Source organism: Rattus norvegicus, chromosome 1, assembly GCF_021556685.1.
Source record: "Rattus norvegicus strain SHRSP/BbbUtx chromosome 1, alternate assembly SHRSP_T2T, whole genome shotgun sequence".
NCBI lineage: Eukaryota > Metazoa > Chordata > Mammalia > Rodentia > Muridae > Rattus > Rattus norvegicus.
The window spans coordinates 34,599,278-34,612,200 of record NC_141534.1 but is presented as its reverse complement, the minus strand read 5'-3'; the positions used below and the strand labels follow the sequence as shown (position 1 = coordinate 34,612,200).

Here is a 12,923-nt window from a genome sequence, read left to right as displayed (position 1 = left end):
TTAAAAGCACAGGAGCCCATGCAAGAATGATCAGGGCCTCACCCTGCTGTCTCCCAGAGCAGCTAACTACAGTCCCAGGAGGAACCGGCTGCTGTCAGCCCCGTGCTGCAAGCTGCTCCGTGGGGACCTGTTGGGATTCCCTTCAGCTGCTTCTTACAGGACTGTAACAGCCCCGGGGGCATTTCTACATTAGCCCTGCAACTTCTTCACCCAGCCACCACCGACTCCAGTCAGTCAGGTGGCTAAACCAAGCCCCATTTTTCCCCCAGCTGCCCAGCTTTCCGGAGCATACCGACTAAAAATACTCAGTAAATTGCATCATTTAGGGAATTTAGTTCAATAGCAACATAAACATAGCATCTACCTACAGTAGAGATCACAGAAATTAGGGGTTCTATCTGTAATTAAAATGGAAAATGTTCATTCATCTAGTACAATATGTGATGAAATTTGAACATAAACATGGGTTCTAAAAGGTACTCACGAATAAGATTAAATGGGAAACAATCATTTCTGAGTGGCTCAGACATTAGATAATTCTTACAGATGATGCATGTCCCCCAGTGTCTGGCTGTGTGTGACCTTGACAACATCTTCAAGGGTGCACAAAGGAAAGACGTGCACAAACACATTCATACACCACATACTATTGATTTTGCTTCTCTGGCTAACCCACATTACCCTCCTGGTTCCTTGTCTCTACTAAGTCTACTTTTTCCAGCCTAATTGGCTGGCTCATTTTCTGCCTATCACAAATAGTTTCTATGCCTGCACTTGGTACAGTATACGTCACCCTATCTGTATCTATGTCCCTAGGACATCTCCTGGATGACCTTCCCTGTCCTCCTGCCAGTTACCTAGGTGCTATACCCTGAGACAGAACAGGCCAGGTGAGCTGCAGAACCCCAGAGGCCTTCCCTGTGCCCTTGGCAGTGAGTGGGTGAGACATGAGTGAGTGGATGGCAGTGGTACATGAGAAAGTGAATGAATGTGTGGGTTCTCTGATGTCAGGTGATTGCAAACGACCCTGGGGCAAGTAGATATGGGAGGCTGTGACCACACCTCTCACATAGTGTCAGGGAGCACCTTGTGTAACCAGGGAGCTCTGGTAGTGGGTGATCGTCCCAAGGAGGGTGAAAACCTGGAGGAAAAATAATACCACCAGCAAGCCTTCTGTTACAGACACTGCCACACAGCAGGACCAGGGAGTGAGGGCACATTGACACACTAGCATTTAGAATTAACTGAGACCCAGGTCATAAGTCAAGGTGCATATGAAGCCCTTAAAGTCTACCCTGGCACCTCTCTTCACACACTTTTCTGTTTGACAAGCAAAGGGCACAGCAAGTGCCCAACCACCTGACAAGAATCAGCTGTTGACTCCCCTTACAGAGGGGTAGTCTATTCACCTTCACTCACACTAGGTTTAAGGCATTATGTCATTACTCTTGGTCTCCAGATGTTCTAACAAGATCTATATTGTTTTTAGAACCATGTCATGCACAGAAAATATGAGCAAAAGTATAAAGCTCTCAGACCCTCTACCTGTCAGAGAACATTTTCCCTAATCTCAACATTGAACAGCCTGTATGGATATTTTATGTGATAGTTAGTTAGTGAGGCTGGCCCACTCCTACGTTAGGCAAGATTCTATGGAGGGCCCATCGTAAATATGAGCAGTAACATTCCCTGGGCTTTGATCTGGACTGCCTAAAATAGAGAACACTATTGGAGTGCAGGTATTCCCCATTTTGTCTCCTGACTGAGATGTGGCATGACCAGCTGCCTCAGGCTCCCTGGCATGATGGATTGGACCCTAGCACTTGGAGCCAAGATAAACACTTCCTTCCCCAAGTTGCTTTGTATTATTATTTTGACAGGGACATAATTGAAACAGAAACTCACATGGAGAAGTGGGGTATTGCAAACCCTGAGCATGTGTTTCTTAGATCTTTGGAACTGTTTGTGGGAGAAGCAGAAGTTTGGTACTTAGCTGGAAGTAAAAGCTAATGGGCCATTCTGTTGGGAGCTTGGAAGACAAGAGTGACAAGGGATATGGGAACAGTGGAGGTGCGGCTCATCAGGATGCAAAGGGGATCAAGGACTATGTTAGGAAGTGGGTTAGGACCATTCATGGGATATTCTGACCAATAACCTGCATGCTGCCTGTGTCCTTAGAATCTGAATGGAGTTGAATTTACAGATAACACACTGATTTAGTGAGGAAATGTCAGAAGGATGCTTTCAGGCTACAGCATGGCTACTCTTACTGCATTTATCTAGTTCTATAATAAAAAGGGAAGATGGTGCAACAGAAAAGGTGTCTTAAAGTATGCAGTTTGTAGTTGAAGAAAAGGGTCTACATAATCAAAGAAGCTTGCAAGAAAAGGGACTTCGACTGTTACCCAGAAATATTCTGCTTTGTACTGGGACAATCCTTAAGTTGCCTAGATGGAGAGACTGCACCCATCAAAGGGTTCAACTTGTGAGAATGCAAACTTATTTGAAAGGAGAGGGCTGGACTGATAAGCATTTGACATGTTCCCCATCCCTCAAAATTAACTACCCAGGGAAGTGTTTCTCCAGGTTCATGGGAGTTGTCTGTATCTCTGGCTAGCAGCAGCATTTGGCTCTTGATTAGCTATGAAGGCATGAGTGATACAAGATTGAGGTGATCCTGGAGACTTATGTCATGGCTTTGGAGAGCAACTCAGGCTGGATAGTATATGGCAAAGTCAGAGTCACTCAGAAGAGGCCCTGAAAGGTCACTGTGTGAAGCTGCAAAGCTGATGCCCACACTTATTTGGAGACTCCATGATGTTGGGGATGCCCCTGAGGGAAGCTGCAAGCATGAAGCAAAGCTGGTTTAAGAAGGAGCCCACGTGAGCTCTCTGCTCCCAAACCCCGTGGGAGAGAGACCTCACCGCCTGATCAGGTGGGCACTCCTGAGGCTGCAGAGCGGAGGAGACCACCAACACTGCCCACCCCTGCCCACATCCCTGGCCCAAGAGGCAACTGTATAAGGCCTCTGGGTTCCTGTAGGGGAGGGCCCAGGAGCGGCAGGACCCCTGTGCCTGAGACACCGCCGGAACCTGAAGGAAACAGACCGGATAAACAGTTCTCTGCACCCAAAGCCCGTGGGAGGGAGAGCTAAACCTTCAGAGAGGCATACACGCCTGGGAAACCAGAAGAGACTGCACTCTGTGCACATCCAGACGCCAGAGGAAAACACCAAATGTCATCTGGAACCCTGGTGCACGGAGGCTCCCGGAAAGAGCGGCGCAGATCTTCCCGGTTGCTGCCGCTGAGGAGAGGACTTAGGCAGTACCCCACGAGCAAACTTGAGCCTTGGAACCACAGGTAGGACCAACTTTTCCCCTGCAAGAAACCTGCCTGGTGAACTCAAGACACAGGCCCACAGGAACAGCTGAAGACCTGTAGAGAGGAAAAACTACACACCCGAAAGCAGAACACTCTGTCCCCATAACTGGCTGAAAGAAAACAGGAAACCAGGTCTACAGCACTCCTGACACACAGGCTTATAGGACAGTCTAGCCACTGTCAGAAATAGCAGAACAAAGTAACACTAGAGATAATCTGATGGCGAGAGGCAAGCGCAGGAACCCAAGCAACAGAAACCAAGACTACATGGCATCATCGGAGCCCAATTCTCCCACCAAAGCAAACATGGAATATCCAAACACACCAGAAAAGCAAGATCTAGTTTCAAAATCATATTTGATCATGATGCTGGAGGACTTCAAGAAAGACATAAAGAACTCCCTTAGAGAACAAGTAGAAGCCTACAGAGAGGAATCGCAAAAATCCCTGAAAGAATTCCAGGAAAACACAATCAAACAGTTGAAGGAATTAAAAATGGAAATAGAAGCAATCAAGAAAGAACACATGGAAACAACCCTGGACATAGAAAATCAAAAGAAAAGACAAGGAGCTGTAGATACAAGCTTCACCAACAGAATACAAGAGATGGAAGAGAGAATCTCAGGAGCAGAAGATTCCATAGAAATCATTGACTCAACTGTCAAAGATAATGTAAAGCAGAAAAAGCTACTGGTCCAAAACATACAGGAAATCCAGGACTCAATGAGAAGATCAAACCTAAGGATAATAGGTATAGAAGAGAGTGAAGACTCCCAGCTCAAAGGACCAGTAAATATCTTCAACAAAATCATAGAAGAAAACTTCCCTAACCTAAAAAAAGAGATACCCATAGGCATACAAGAAGCCTACAGAACTCCAAATAGATTGGACCAGAAAAGAAACACCTCCCGTCACATAATAGTCAAAACACCAAACGCACAAAATAAAGAAAGAATATTAAAAGCAGTAAGGGAAAAAGATCAAGTAACATATAAAGGCAGACCTATCAGAATCACACCAGACTTTTCGCCAGAAACTATGAAGGCCAGAAGATCCTGGACAGATGTCATACAGACCCTAAGAGAACACAAATGCCAGCCCAGGTTACTGTATCCTGCAAAACTCTCAATTAACATAGATGGAGAAACCAAGATATTCCATGACAAAACCAAATTTACACAATATCTTTCTACAAATCCAGCACTACAAAGGATAATAAAGGGTAAAGCCCAACATAAGGAGGCAAGCTATACCCTAGAAGAAGCAAGAAACTAATCATCTTGGCAACAAAACAAAGAGAAGGAAAGCACACAAACATAACCTCACATCCAAATATGAATATAACAGGAAGCAATAATCACTATTCCTTAATATCTCTCAACATCAATGGCCTCAACTCCCCAATAAAAAGACATAGATTAACAAACTGGATACGCAATGAGGACCCTGCATTCTGCTGCCTACAGGAAACACACCTCAGAGACAAAGACAGACACTACCTCAGAGTGAAAGGCTGGAAAACAACTTTCCAAGCAAATGGTCAGAAGAAGCAAGCTGGAGTAGCCATTCTAATATCAAATAAAATCAATTTTCAATTAAAAGTCATCAAAAAAGATAAGGAAGGACACTTCATATTCATCAAAGGAAAAATCCACCAAGATGAACTCTCAATCCTCATCTTCGGTTGGTTTATATACAAGTGTGCAATTTCTAGGCTTGAAAGTAAAATGATGCTATCTGGTGCTGGATAGAGGAGCCTTATTTTTTATTATGGCAGCTTGCTATTTTTGTAACATGGTGATTTGGTTGAACACAATAAAGTACAGTAGTAACTGATCTCCCCTTCTTCCTGGATGAGTGAGGAGATGATTAAATGTTGATGTCAGCATCCTTGAGCATATTCAGATGAGCTTCTGCTTCTGTTGAAAAGGATGCTGTGTTTGATTGTGGTCCGAAGCTTTGAAGCACTACTTGGCATCTCCTTCCTTGGAGGTCTCACTGTTTAAACATAACAGATTTGATAGCTTGTTGGTAAGGTGAGGTCCAGCTTGTCTCCACTAGGTCATCTTCATGTGAATCCGGTGGTTATACGGTTTTGTTCTAGGGATATTTCATTTTTTTAATAACGGTTTTAGTTGACATTCATGGAGAGAATGAATCCTTAGAACTGTGCCACTAGTGAAAGGAAATTCTGTCTAGAGTATGTTTCTTTACAAAGCTGTGTCACACCATCCTTTGGGCCCTCTGCTGGAAAAGTAGAATCAAGTCTCAAATAATGCCTTTTAAATTGTATCCTCTAGTATTATAGATGTAGGACAGTACTGTATCATACCTCTGTGGATGTAAAATAGCTTGTACCTGCTTTATGATACGTAGTAGTGACTGTGCTTTATCAGAGCTGTTTTTAATGATGTTGCTCAGAATGTTTTCTTTCCAGATGATGATTGAGAAGCTAATTTAAAAAAAAAATGGTGCCAGGTACCACAAGAGTAACAGAACTGTGCTGTTTTCTCGGGTTTTGTTTTTTTACTTTTTTTTTTTTTTTTAATGGAGTGTGCTGGATGTCTCTACAGTTTTGTTCAGATGACTGCAGAACCTGGAAAAGCTGTTGCTGCTGTTGATGCATAACACACTGCTATTATTGATCTTTTTATATAAATATAAATATATATATATACAGATATATAATTTGAATTTTTTGAAACTTTAGCTGTGCTGTCAACTTTGGAAAAAAGTATCCCCGTTTACTGTGTTGAGTTGGCACTGTACAGAAATTAACAGCCATATTGGTCTAGAAATGTTGAACTTAAGTTTTTTCCATTTGTACAGGGGTAACACACTGTATTAAATATGTAAGGTCTTAACAAAAAAAAAAAGAAAGAAAGAAAAACGAAAGAGCAATTTTCTATTAAATCAGTTGTACCCCCCCCCAAAAAAAAGAAATACCCAATTTAATAAAGATGGAGAATAAAAAAGAAATTTCAAAGTGAAAAAAAAAAAAAAGAAGGAGCCCACGTGTGCTCTGTGTGATGGCCGAGCTTGAGGGATGGGACTACCTAAGCACTTTGGAGCCCAGCCAGTTTCATCATGAGCCCAAGATGCCGGATGTGGAGCCCCAGGATTGGTTCCTCTTTGCTGGGCTTTGGTCTTGCTTAGATCCATTCATTGCTTATGATGCTCAGATGTCCCTATTTTAAAACAGGATGGTTTACTTTGTGCTCTTTTATGTGTATGAAACATGTGACTTATTATAGGAATTCACCGTTAGGAGGTTGACTTGAGTCTTTGGCAAGACTTGGATTTTGTAGTCTTGAACAGTGCTGGGTCTTGTTAAAAGCAATAGGGACTCCTGAGGTTGAACCGAATGTACTTTGCCTGACCCAGAGCTTATGAAGTTGAGCATGAAAAGTTGTGCCTTAGAAGTTTGGGTTTCACACTGACATGAGGTAGAGTCTTGATGGTTGGTGTCGTCAACTTGACAGGATCTGGACTTACACAGGAGACAAGTCCCCAGGAACACACACAAGACAGATTATCTTGGGTGAGTTAAAAAGCTGGGAAGACTCACCATAAGTGTGGGTGACACCATTCCCTGCTTGGTCCTGAACTGCACAAGGGGCAGGGTAGCCGAGCCTGTTTCCTGACTGTATGTACACTGTGCACCAGTGCGACCCCTGCCTCTGACATCTGCCCTACCATCATAGACTACACCCTGAACTGTCAGCCAGACTAGCTCTTCCTTCCCAAGTGACTTTAGATAGGTGTTTTGTATCAGCCAGCAATACAGATGCAATTATCATTCAACACTGTAGGTTGTGACATTAAGACTGCTCCTATTCTAGAGTGGAGTTTTCCAAATAGGAACCGCCATTGTGCTGAATATCCCAAAGAATTATTTTTCTGCTCTAAACCTCCCCCCTAAATTATCAAATTTGACAACCCTTATAGGAAACTCTTGACATCCATTTTCTTTTCTAACACGCCCGATCTTTCTTTTCTCCTCTCAGTTTTTATTTCTGCCTTATTTTTCCATTCATTGCCGAAGCTTCTAACACTTACCAGTGATTCTGAAATTACATTTTTAAAAAATATTTTTCAATTGAAATGAAAAGCTACAAATCTTCACAGAGCCTTTGCACAACTGTGGCTCCGTGAACATCTCATTGTGCCAGGCCAGGTGCTATGCAAACTTCCTGTTTCTTTCTTTGCCAGTTCAAGGTCATGACCTCAGCCTGATCTTGCACACATTAGAGAATATTGCAGATCTGATGATAAATGGATTAACCCCCCCCTCTTTTTTGAGACACAGTCTTCTCATGTGACCTCCCATTCACTATTTATCATCTATGGTCTGAGCAGGAAACAGATGTTTGCTCATTTAGGTCAGTTGTGAGAAAGACTTGTTTGTCCATTTTTAAAAACAACTGTGGAGTACGTTGTTTCATTCATGCACATTCCTTACCCAACTGCATTGGTGAGCATTTGGATCACTCGCCATGTTTACAGAGCAGTTTGATGAACCTTTGGATACTGCTTTCCTCTTTCTTTCTTTTTCCTTCCTTCCTCCCTCCCTCCCTCCATCCCTCCCTCCCTTCCTCTCTCTGTCTCTCATTCTTTACATCTGAGTGTTTAACATTTTAAAATAAGTTTATTATTTTTATACTTAAATTCTTGTCAAGATTTATCTCGTAACAACTTGTTAAAAAGACTTCAATCTCCCATGTGTATTCAGGAGTAGTAACAGAAGGGCAGTACACTCTGGGATGTGAGAACAGACCGTGCTGTGTGGACACTATGAATGGTGAGAGGTGCAGGGGCCCAGCCTCTCTCTGACATTCCTGTTTGAAGTGTCGACTTTGGCTTCCAACTTTGTCACTTCTTGGGGCAGGTAGGACACAACGGAAGGCCACAGCAGAGGTCCCTGTATATACGGGAGGCCTCGGCACAGGTTCTGTATGTAGGTCAGCTTCCAGGATGCTAAGCAGAGTGGTGGAGGAGGAGGACAGGCAGAGACACCTAGCCCACAATTCCGGTCAACTTTCTTTATGTTTACCCTACTTTGTTTTTCTTTCTCTTTCTGGACTCATTCTAGAAAAATATGGAGGTTTTTTTTTTTTTTTGACATCTCTTATTTTTTTCTTAAACTTTCCTTCTGCCTGTCTTCCTGCTTTGTATTCTGGGAAATTTTCTGATCTAGTCTTTAATTTTAGAAAACCGTTTTTACTTTTGTGATTCTTTCTTGATTTGTTATTTTAACTGCGAACCATTCTCCTCTTCTTAATAAAAGATCATTTTTTCACTTACTGATTTATAACCCACTTAGTGCTGGGCACTATTTTAACACTGGATCTCAGAGGGACACAGCCTCTGGAGCTGACAGCATGTGCAGGAGACTTGAGGGACCTGAACAATCAAATGTGCACAAAGCAGTACTGGATGCCGGTGATTGGGAGAGAAAGCAGGTATGGCTAGGAAGGGGAGGTGGGCTACTTGTTCATAGATGAGAGGCAAGGAAGGCCTCAGTGTGTGATATTGCTGAAACCTAAAATGGAAGAAGGGAAGGACAGGCTGGGATAATCTATTTGACGGATGCAGTGGTTTATAGAACCCTCCTGGATTTTCATATAACCACCTTCACTTCCTCTTGCTCCTATTCACGTGCCCATGACCCAGTGTCAGCGGAATTACCAGTTTCTTTTTCTGTATATTTTATTCCACTCTAATGATTCTCAATTTTACCCGCATTATCCTTTCAGACTGATCACTTTAAGAAAGGTAGAATGTGGGGCCAGTGGGATAGGTAAAGGTGCTTATTGTCAGAGCTTGGTGACCCGAGTTCTTCAAAAACAAAACAAAACAAAACAAAACAAAAAAAACCCCCACAGAATGGTTCTCTAAGCACACATGTGTCCCCCACACATATTTCTCTCTCTCTCTCTCTCTCTCTCTCTCTCTCTCTCTCTCTCTCTCTCTCTCTCTCACACACACACACACACACACACACACACACACACACACACACCATTTAAAGACTTTAGGATATGTTGTCTAGCTGGCTAGTATAATTTCTTCTGCTATTATACCTGATCCTGTTTATGCAGTGTTCAGAGAATCCTGGGTCCGTGAGGAAGCCTGTAGACTGACAGGATTTATATCAGGGAAAACGAGCATGGGGATGATATGACATTGAGCTTCAATTTTACCTTAACAAACTCTAAAATCACACGGGAAGAGTCTCACTGAGGGACTCTGTAGGACCCATTGGCCTATAAACTTGTGTGTGGGTGTGGTGGTTTGAATATGTATGGCCCCCAAAGACTCATGTGTTTGAATGTTTGGTCTATAGGGAGTGGCACTACTAGGAGGTGTGACCTTGTTAAAGTGGGTGTGGTCTTGTTGGAGGAAGTATGTCACAGTGGGGGCTGGACTTTGAGGTCTCCTGTGCTCAAGCCATACCCAGTGTAGCACACAGTCTTGTGCTGCCTGCAGAGCAAGATGTTGACCTCTTGGCACCTCCAGCACCATGTGTACTCACACCCTGCCATGCTTCCTGCTGTGATGGTCATGGACTAAACCTTGGAACCATAAACTAGCCCCAAATAAATGTTTTCATCCATAAGTGTTGCCATGGTCATGGTGTCTCTTCACAGCAATGAAACCCTAAGACAAAAGGGTATTAATGTGATGAGACTGACCATGATGTTTTTTGGATGAATTTGAACTTTGGAACTTGGTGCTAGGAAAGTGCTTTAAGAGCTGCTTAGGACCATACTAGTAAGAACACGGAAGACAGTGGTGCTAACGGTTATTTGAAATCTGGGTGCCTGGCTCACGAAGTTTTAGAGGAGAAGAATTTTAGTATGTTGGCTAGAGACCATTCTTGAGATAGTTTGATGAAGAATGTGGCTGTGTTTTGTAATTGTCTGAAGAGTCTGCTTGAGGCTAAAGGAAAGAGATTTAGATTAATTGCATTAGTAAAGAAAAAAAATCTCTAAACAGTCTAGTGTAGACTGTCCTGTGGTTTCCAGTGCCACTCTTATGAAGAACTTTTTGATGAAAATAAGCAAGTTGAGCAAGGGAAAATGTGAACTGTGGAATATATATATATATATATATATATATATATATATATATATATATATGTGAGCTAAGTCCTCTATTCAAGGAGATGAACAGATTAAGAATTGGACTAAAGAGAGTGGTGATCTCAGGGGGAAGAACCCACCCAGCTAAGGTACCCACTTGGGAAAAAGAATTAAAGAACAGCTTACGTCCAGGCATGGTGATGCACACCTTTAATCCCAGTACTCAGGAGACAGAGGCAGGCAAGGTCTTTGAGTTCAAGCTCAATCTGCTTTACAGGGCACGTTCCAGGACATCCAAGCTTAGGCAGAGAAGGAGGCCACTGAGAACAGAAAGCTGGTGATAATACAATAGAGCAGGGGGCGGGGTGCTCCTTCCAGGCCTAGCAAGCAGGAGTACTTGGCAGCTTCAGTCATGTGGTTCTGGCTTTAGGGTCAAGGATAGAAGAAAGAGGTTATGGAATTTCCCTCTGGAACTAAGGGAAATTGCCAAGGTGGGGTGGGGCAGAGGTGTCCCTGCATGGAGGCCTTAGAGAGGTAATTGTGTGGAGCTGTGAGGTGAAGCCTGGATTGCCTTGGAGACCCCAAGAGGTTGAAGGTCCTCTGTGCCTCCTCATTGTGCCCCTTTCCCTATATTTTGGAACAGTCATGTATATCCTGTGCATTTATATGTCAGAAGTATGATGCTCTTGGACTAAATCTCTAAGACCTCAAGGAAGCCCCAATTAAACGTTTTTTGTTTTAAGTGTTGCCATGGCCATGTTGCCTCTTCACAGCAATGAAACTCGCACTGAGACCATGAGGAACTTTCCCACCCACTGTGGGTAGCAATACTCCTCTGGATTGCCTGAGAGTAGACAGAACAAGCTGAACATAAGCATGGATGCATTTAATTCTCTTTGCACTTGAATGTGGATGTGATTAGCTGCTTCAAATCCCTTCCACCTCACTTCCCTGCTGTCTATCATCAACTGTAGATGTGAGAAAAACAAACCTTTCTTCCCCACATTGTTTTTGTCAGGGTGTTTTATCACAACAACAGGGAAGGAGACCCAAACAGGAAGCTTTTAGAAAAATGAGTTTATTCTGCTAGCTTTCTACCTGTAGCCAGTGCCTGTATGCCCATCTCTCCACCATCTACCCACCCATCCACTCTCTATCCATCCTCACATCCACCCATTACCTATCTGGTCATCCATTGACCTATTGGATTTATTTTCAGAAGGAACATCTGATACACTTTCCCTCTGTGTTTACCAATATCTGAGGAACCAACTCATAAAAACGAACATATATTCTGTAGCTAGAATTTCAATGTGTGTATCCCACACACACACATCCCCATGTGTTTTGGTCTTGTTTTCCTTCTCTGCTCACTCACAACATCCATTGCTTCTCTCGGATTTCGTGCACGGCCGTGCATCCTCTTTTCCTGGGTATGGCCTGAAATTAAAGTCAGACTGCCTGGGTATGAATTTCATCTTTCAGACCCATACTTACTGATCTCTTAACCTTGGGCACATTCTATCAACTCTTTGTCTCTGCCCCTTCAATCATAGTGGGAACCATAATGCCACTGGTATCAGGACTGTCATGGGGCTTAGGTATGATAATGTGGGTTGAAAGTTTATGACTGGCTGTCTTAGTTAGGATTTTATTGCTGTGAACAGACACCATGACCAAGCCAACTCTTATAAGGACAACATTTAATTGGGGCTGGCATACAGGTTCAGAGGTTCAGAGGTTCAGTCCAGTATCACCAAGGCAGGAACATGGCAGTGTATGGATTGATGTCTATATGCAAGTGAGGGCAGGCACAAGATAAGGCAAGGCCTGTGATTGGGTAGTGAAAAAATAAGGCAGGGACGAGTTTTTGAAAGGCGGGAGAGAGAGAGGAAAAGAGAGGATGGAGGAGAAGGATGACCCACCCCATGTGGCTTTAACTAGCCACAAGTAGCTATGAATATCTTATAAGGGATGGATTATTATAGGACAATTTGTCTTATCTAGGTGGGTAGTTTATATCAATATCAATGGGCTCTGAGTTTATCGTGTGGACATTTTGTGGAGTGAGAATTTACTGATATAAATCTGATTGATAAGTTACAAGCTTCTAGAGTTTTGATTTTACTGGGATATTGGGAATTATGACTATAACCACAGGCAGCAGATGCTGGGATTGTAAATAGAGTTCACAGCAGAGAGTAGCAAGAGGGTAGCCATTGTTGGGGCCAGAGAGTAGCCTGTGCCAACATGGCGTTAGCCATGGAGGTGGAGAGACTCCCGGAGACAAAGAGTAACAGGGGGTAGTGTTGCATGGTGCCTGGTGCCCCACATCATTTTCTATTATTTAACCATTACAGCAGCTCCAGGCAGGCATGGTACAGTAGGAGCTGAGAGTTCTACATCTCCATGTGAAGGCTTCTAGGAGAAGACTGGCTTCCAGGCAGCTAGGATGAG

At 43.2% G+C, this 12,923-nt stretch overlaps 1 long non-coding RNA gene across 2 annotated transcripts in view; it reads left to right on the top strand.

Moving 5' to 3' along the window:
• The window catches only part of LOC134484858 (uncharacterized), a 229,204-nt gene that overhangs the window by 42,768 nt on the left and 173,513 nt on the right, over positions 1-12,923 (top strand). The window lies entirely within an intron of this gene.